The sequence below is a fragment of the Oryx dammah genome, unplaced genomic scaffold (genome assembly GCF_014754425.2).
Source record: "Oryx dammah isolate SB20612 unplaced genomic scaffold, SCBI_Odam_1.1 HiC_scaffold_8, whole genome shotgun sequence".
Taxonomy (NCBI): domain Eukaryota; kingdom Metazoa; phylum Chordata; class Mammalia; order Artiodactyla; family Bovidae; genus Oryx; species Oryx dammah.
Window position 1 is genome coordinate 19,014,952 of NW_024070192.1, and position 6,743 is coordinate 19,021,694.

Consider the following 6,743-nt stretch of genomic DNA (forward strand, 5'->3'; position numbering starts at 1 on the left):
CATTTAATCTGTAAAGAGAGAAATTGCCTCCCCTTGGCAGCACCCCGCCCAGCGGGAGCTATGGCCCCTCATAATTCAAATCCTCACTTAATTAAAAAGGGAAAAGAATCATCATGGATTCTGCCCAACTGGCACCTACTCCTCTCTCATCCTTCAGGCTGTTGACATTTGTCCGTTTGTCTATCTTTGACAGAAAGGGAAAAATTTCAAAAGGGGAAGAAAAAAAAAGATACTGTTAGACCCTGCAGTTTTCAGAGATGGCTCCTTCCTGAGCAGGGCTGCCGTGTCTAAAGACCAAGGGTTGAAACCTAAACTAATAGGGGAGGGACTTCCCTGGCGGTCCAGTGGTTAAGACTGTGCTTCCACTGCAAGGGGACTGAGTTTGATCCCTGGGAACTAAGGTCTTGTATGCTGCACGGGGCAGCCAATAAATAAATAAATAAACTAATTTTATTAGGGGAAGAGACAGAGCAAGACAAGGAAGACTTGGCTTTTACGTAGGAGAGTCCTGAGTGGCTGTAGCAGCAAAGAGGAAAAGCTGAAGTCAACAGCACCTTCTGAAAAGAAAAATGACTTTCCTCAGGGACACCCTTTGACCACCTAGACTCTTCCCACCACTAGGCTCAAATTTTCTCCCCAGACAATATTACAGATGAAAGGAGGACAGATTTATTTAGCCTTGTTTATAAATATTGAAATGTTCCTCATAGGGTATCTGACCAGTTCTTACATAGCTCTCCAAAAGATGACTTCCCAGGGGCGGGGGCAGTCCTAAAAATCAACCCCTCCAAGGGACTGGCTTGGCCCCATGGAGGTCACTGTGTCCGTCCCTCTACTCCTGAGAATCACTCCGGGTGGGTTGCGGTGGGGGGCAGATGGGGGAGAAGAACCTCCCATCTCAGATTCCTGACTGTGGGCTCTAGCAGCTGCACAAGATCTCACGAGAGTCAGGCCGTGGTTACCACCTCCTCCTTTTTCTCCCAAGGTTCCCAAGTACATTCCATCCCTGCAACATCCAAGAGAAAGAGAGGTCCATTTCTACCCACAGCTTCATCTTTAGGACTTTTCTCCTGAGACAGCTCTCCTCTACCAGGGTGCCCTCTGGGATTGCTCAAGAGATCTGCTTTACCTCTACCTTTCCTCTAGCCAGACCACGTGCTCCCAGCCAACTGTCTGCAGGGAGAGCCTCTCCCTTTTCTGCGAGGTCCGGGGAGTGGGGGGTGGGGGAGTGTGTCATCTCAAGAGAGTTCTCCAGCTAAGTGGAAGGTAGAAAGGAACAAGGGAAGCATTGCCTCACTCCCTCCCAAGCAGAGTTTCCAAAAGTGCTGCCTTTTCAACCACTTTTAAGATCACATAAATTGACAAGATGTTTGTGAACATAAGGGCTTCCTGGTGGCTCAGAGGGTAAAGCGTCTGCCTGAAATGCGGGAGACCCAGGTTCGATCCCTGAGTCAGGAAGATCCCCTGGAGAAGGAAATGGCAACCCCCTCAAGTATTCTTGCCTGGAGAATCCCATGGACGGAGCAGCCTGGTAGGCTACAGTCCACGGGGTTGCAAAGAGTCGGACAAGACTGAGCGACTTCACTTTCACTTTGTGAAGATATCTAGGATGAAAGACATTAGGGCAGTGGTTCTTAACCTGGGGGAGGTGGGGGATCACACACTCATCTGTGATGGCTCTGATAAAACCTCTGGACCTCTCATCAGCAAAACACACGGCTGCAGACAGTTAGTTTCAGGATGTAGCATATCCATGGACACTAGGCTCAGAACCCCTGCAGTATAGAGGAAGTATTATGAGAAAGTCAGACTGTGAGACAAGGACAGTCCAAGAGTCCAAAGTGAAGTCCAAAAGTGGCACTTTCTTTTTTCTGACCCATCAGCCCATAGTGCTCATGCTAAGTCACTTCAGTTGTAGCGAACTCTTTGCAACCCCATGGACTGTATTGCTCTCCCGGCTCCTCTGTCCATGGGATTCTCCAGGCAAGAAATGGAGTGGATAGCCATTCCCTTTTCCAGGGGAACTTCCCAATCCAGGGATCGAATCCACATCTCATGTCTCTTGCACTGGAGGCAGATTCTTTACCACTAGGGCCATCTGGAAAGCCACCAGCGCATGGGAAAGACCCCATGCTCCCCCAACTCCAGGGCCAGACCCTATTCTCTGATTCATTCCCTTTGGTGACATCTCCAGTTTGGAAGACACTAAAGGGCTTCCCTGGTGGCACAGATGATAAAGAATCTGCCTTCATTGCAGGAGACCCAGGCTCAATCTCTGCTTTGGGGAGATCCCCTGGAGAAGGGAATGGCTACCCTCTCCAGTATTCTTGCCTAGAAAATTCCATGGACAGAGGAGTCTGGCCAGCTACAGTTCATGGGGTAGCAAAGAGCCGGACATCACTGAGCGACTAACACACGCACATACATAAAGGGACAATAGGTTACCACTTGACCCTGTTTATTTCATCCATCTGGCCTTACTGTTAAGCTGGGTTACCCTCTCAGCTCCCCGCTTTAAGCCCCTGAAACTCTCAGCTCTTTTGCACAGCAAGGAAGCCAGGGCTCTGGAGAAATTTCTGTCCCCCAGTCAGTTAGACTGGGTAGGTCACTCAGCATCCTATACTCTGAAAGGCCATCTGGGGGACCCTGCTTCTCTGATGGCTCCTGGGCCTCCTGGTCTAATCCAAGTGTCTCTCACTCCTCATCCCAGTGCTCCAAACTTTCAGCTCTCAGGTAAGTACCAGGTTGCCTTTGTTGAATGTCTGCATATCTAAAATCCTCATTTACATTTTATATCTTATATTCCTGGGAAACAAGTCAGAGTCCAGCCCCATTATTCTAGAGAAGGAAGCATTTACCTGCACAGCCCCCACCAAAGGTATAATGGGGGGTGTAAGGAGGTACGTTGTGTGTTGTTGTTCAGCCACTCAGTTGTGTCTCACTCTTTGCAACCCCATGAACTGTAGCACACCAGACTTCCCTGTCCTTCACTGTCTCCTGGATGTTGTGTGTGTCCTCCATGAAGCTGTGTGTCCAGGAGGGGATTGTGAGCTTCCTTCATTTGGGTATGTCCATGTATACTCTGTGGCTCAGGCATGTCCTCCACCTGTTCCGTTGTGTGTTCACTCAAAATGTAGTCTTTGGGCCCATGAGTCTGTTTGGAATGTCCTCAAGTCTGTTGAGCAGATCCTTGAGGGTAGATGTGCTTCTAAGGCCTCAGTTTCCCTATTTGTAAAATGAAGGTGCCCCTTCACAGGACTGCTGGAAGGTTTCAGGAGTAAATACAGGTCAAGTGTTTGCAGCAGGTCATGGCATGTGGATGTGCTCAGTACATGTTATTGCTGTTGTTCAGTCGCTCAGTCATGTCTGAATCTTTGCGACCCCATAGACTGCAACAAGCCAGGCTTCCCTGTTCTTCACCATCTTCCAGGGTTTGCTCAGACTCATGTCCATTGAGTCAGTGATGTCATCCTACCATCTCGGCCTCTGTCAACCCCTTCTCCTCCTGCCTTCAATCTTTCCCACTATCAGGGTCTTTTCTAATGAGTCGGCTCTTCACAATTAGCCAAAGTATTGGAGCTTAAGCTTCAGCATCAGTTCTTCCAATGAATATTCAGGATTGATTTTCTTTAGGATTGACTGGTTGGTCTCCTCGCTGTCCAAGGGACTCTCAAAAAAGTCTCCTCCAACACCATAGTTTAAAAGCATCAGTTCTTCAGTGTTCAGTCTTCTTTATAGTCCAACTCTCACATCCATACATAACTACTGCAAAAACCAAATACATATAGCTTTGACTATATGGACCTTTGTGAGCAAAATGATGTCTCTACTTTTTAATACACTGTCTAGGTTTGTCATAGCTTTTCTTCCAAGGAGCAAGCATCTTTTAATTTTGTGGCTACAGTCACCATCTGCAGCAATTCTGGAGCCCAAGAAAATAAAGTCTGTCACTGTTTCCATTGTTTCTCTATCTATTTGCCATGAAGTGATGGGACCAGATGCTATGATCTTCATTTTCTGAATGCTGAGTTTTAAGCCAGCTTTTTCACCCTCCTCTTTCACCTTAAGAAGCTCTTTAGTTCCTCTTCGCTTTCTGCCATCAGGGTGGTATCACCTGCATATCTGAGGTTATTGATATTTCTCCCAGCAATCTTGATTCCCTCCTATGGTTCATCCAGGCCAGCACTTCACATGATGTACTCTGCACATAAGTTAAATAAGCAGGGTGACAATAAACAGCTTTGATATATTCCTTTCCCAATTTTGAACCAGTCTGTTGTTCCATGTCCTGTTCTAACCGTTGCTTCTTGACCTGCAAACAGGTTTCTCAGGAGGCAGGTAAGGTGGTCTGGTATTCCCATCTCTTTAAGAATTTTCCACAGTGTATGGTAGAAAGGTTAATAAAAGTGTTATTATTATTATTATTCGGCTGAACCTCATGGCACGTGGGATCTTATTTCCCTGAGCAGAGATCGAACCTATGTGCCCTACTTTGAAAGCAGGCTCTTAACCACTGGACTGCCAGGGAAGTCCTTAAATGTTGGTTATTGTGATAAGATTTCCAACAGAAACTTCCAGCCCCTCTATTCCTTCCTCTCCCCAATTATCTCAAGCCCTGGAAGAGGCTCAAATGTTTCCCCTGGAGGTGTCACTGCTCTGAGCCTGGATGTTGAATCAGAGGCCAATGGTAACAGCAGCAGTATCTTCTTCCATTCAGCCAGCACTCTGAGCCAGAGCCAGCGAGGGAGGGCCCCTCAGCCATAACCCTGGATGAGGAACGGAGAGGAAGCACTTACTGTCCAGGTAGACAGGGGCCCTCCAGAGAAATGGAAAAACTCAGAAACATTGGGCATCCTTAAGAGATCCTGGGACTGGAGAGTTCTGTCCAGGATCTGACAGAATCTTCTTCATTGTCATGGAAACTACATCACAGCTGCCTTCCTGGAAGAACCCTCCGTCCTCCTCCCCCACTTCTCTTGACTCAGAGGCATAAGCTCCTCCCTAAACTGGCCCCATCCAGCTTAAAGTTGGGATTTGCTTGGGCTTGTCTCTCCTTTCTTGGGCAGGGTTTCTGCTAAGCTCGATTAGTTTGGTCTTTATTGTATTAATACTACCTACTCACTGAACAAGTATTTCCTGGGACCCTTATAAGCATGAAGTAGGCTTATGCGGAAAGATTTAAAGAGGCAAATGAAATGAGATCTTCTCCAGGCCCTGGAGAACTCTCCATACAATCGATGACCATGTAGCAGAAAAAGATTCCAACAATAGAGATATAGGTAGGAATGTTGTAGTGTCTTTAAGGAACTGATTAAGGCTCTCTGGAAGGCTTCCTGGAGAAGAGAGGCAGTAGGCATGAGTTTTAAACGTTTCAGCTGACAAGAGAGGGAGGTGAGGACTTGGCCAGTGGTCCAGTGGCTAAGACTCCATGCTCCCAATGCAGGGCACCTTGGTTGGATCCCTGGTCAGGAAACTAGATCTGCAACTAAAAATCCCACATGCCTGCAACTAAGATCCGAGACAGCCAAATAAAGAAATAAATTTTTTAAAAAAGAGAGAAGGAAGTTTATTTTCATTTGCCCGGGACGATCTCCTGAAATGAGCCCTAAACAGGTGCTAGAGGTTTGGTGTTCTAGTCCCAGTTCTGACCCTGACAACAGCTTTCATGTATCATTTCCTTCTTTGAAGTTCCACAGCCACATCTTGAAAGTGGGGGGGGGGGGGGCGGGTGTTAGATTAGATGAATTTTGAAACCAAGCCTGACGTTTGGTCAGTCTCTAGAGTTTATCACAAACAGGTAGGAAACAAAATCAGTATCTTCTCAAAGGAACGCATCGACTCTAGACTCAGATTGTCACAGAAAAAAAAAAAAAAAAAAAAAAGACCTGGGGCACTTCAAGTTCTATGTGCCCCCGTGGCTCCAGCCTAAGCAGCCCAGCTCCCATCAAGTGTTTGTCTTGGTCACAGCTTCCTGTGTGGCACCCAGCACTGTGTTTGGCACAATAAATGTTCATCAAATGAATTACTAAATGAATGAGGTGACAAACACAATGAGAAGCTTGTTGGCTAGAACGGAACGCAGTCCTGCTCTCAGATCATCAGCTCTCTGGGTTTTTGCTCCCTAATACCCTGTGTTTGCTTCAGGATAACAGGAAAGATAGCAGAGAGAGAACTGCACTTTCAGAGGTCCAAGCCAGGCCTCTAGTTTCTGCTTCAATCAATAGAAAGTGGGTCACAGAACAGCTTTGAGAGAACAGACCCTTGAGGAAAAGCCTGGATTCCGTGCCAGCTTACATTTATTGAGGGCCTACTGTGTATCAGTTGTCACATAACTTTAATTCACTTAATTGTGGCCTCAAAGGGCTATACCGGAAAATGTAGAGGGTCGGGGGCTGCAAACTCCAGACGCCCCGAGTGGCCAAGCCACCGCCCCTCTCTGAGTTTTCATTTTCAGTCTCTGTAAAATGGAAACAATAGAACCCCTTCGCCAGCTTATGGGAATGAAATGAGCACGTGGAAGCAGAGAGCTTCATAAATGCTCGTTATTATTGTTCCTCTGGGCATGCAAGTCCGCTCGCCTCCCCCCAGGGCGCACACACAGATACATTCACACTCCCACGTACACGCGGATGCACAGAGACGTGTGCAGACGCTAGCCGGAGGAGTTAGCAGAGCGTCAGGGTCACCACCGAGTCCCACAGAGAAGCCGTCGGGTCCTTGGCTTCCCCGGTTTTCTCTCAGCT

The 6,743-nt window shown here is 47.4% G+C and overlaps 1 non-coding gene across 1 annotated transcript; it reads left to right on the forward strand.

The window, feature by feature from the left end:
- Positions 1–1,386: 1,386 nt before the first annotated feature.
- Positions 1,387–1,459, forward strand: TRNAF-GAA. Its single transcript has one exon. It is a non-coding gene; the product is annotated as a tRNA-Phe (tRNA).
- Positions 1,460–6,743: the final 5,284 nt, after the last annotated feature.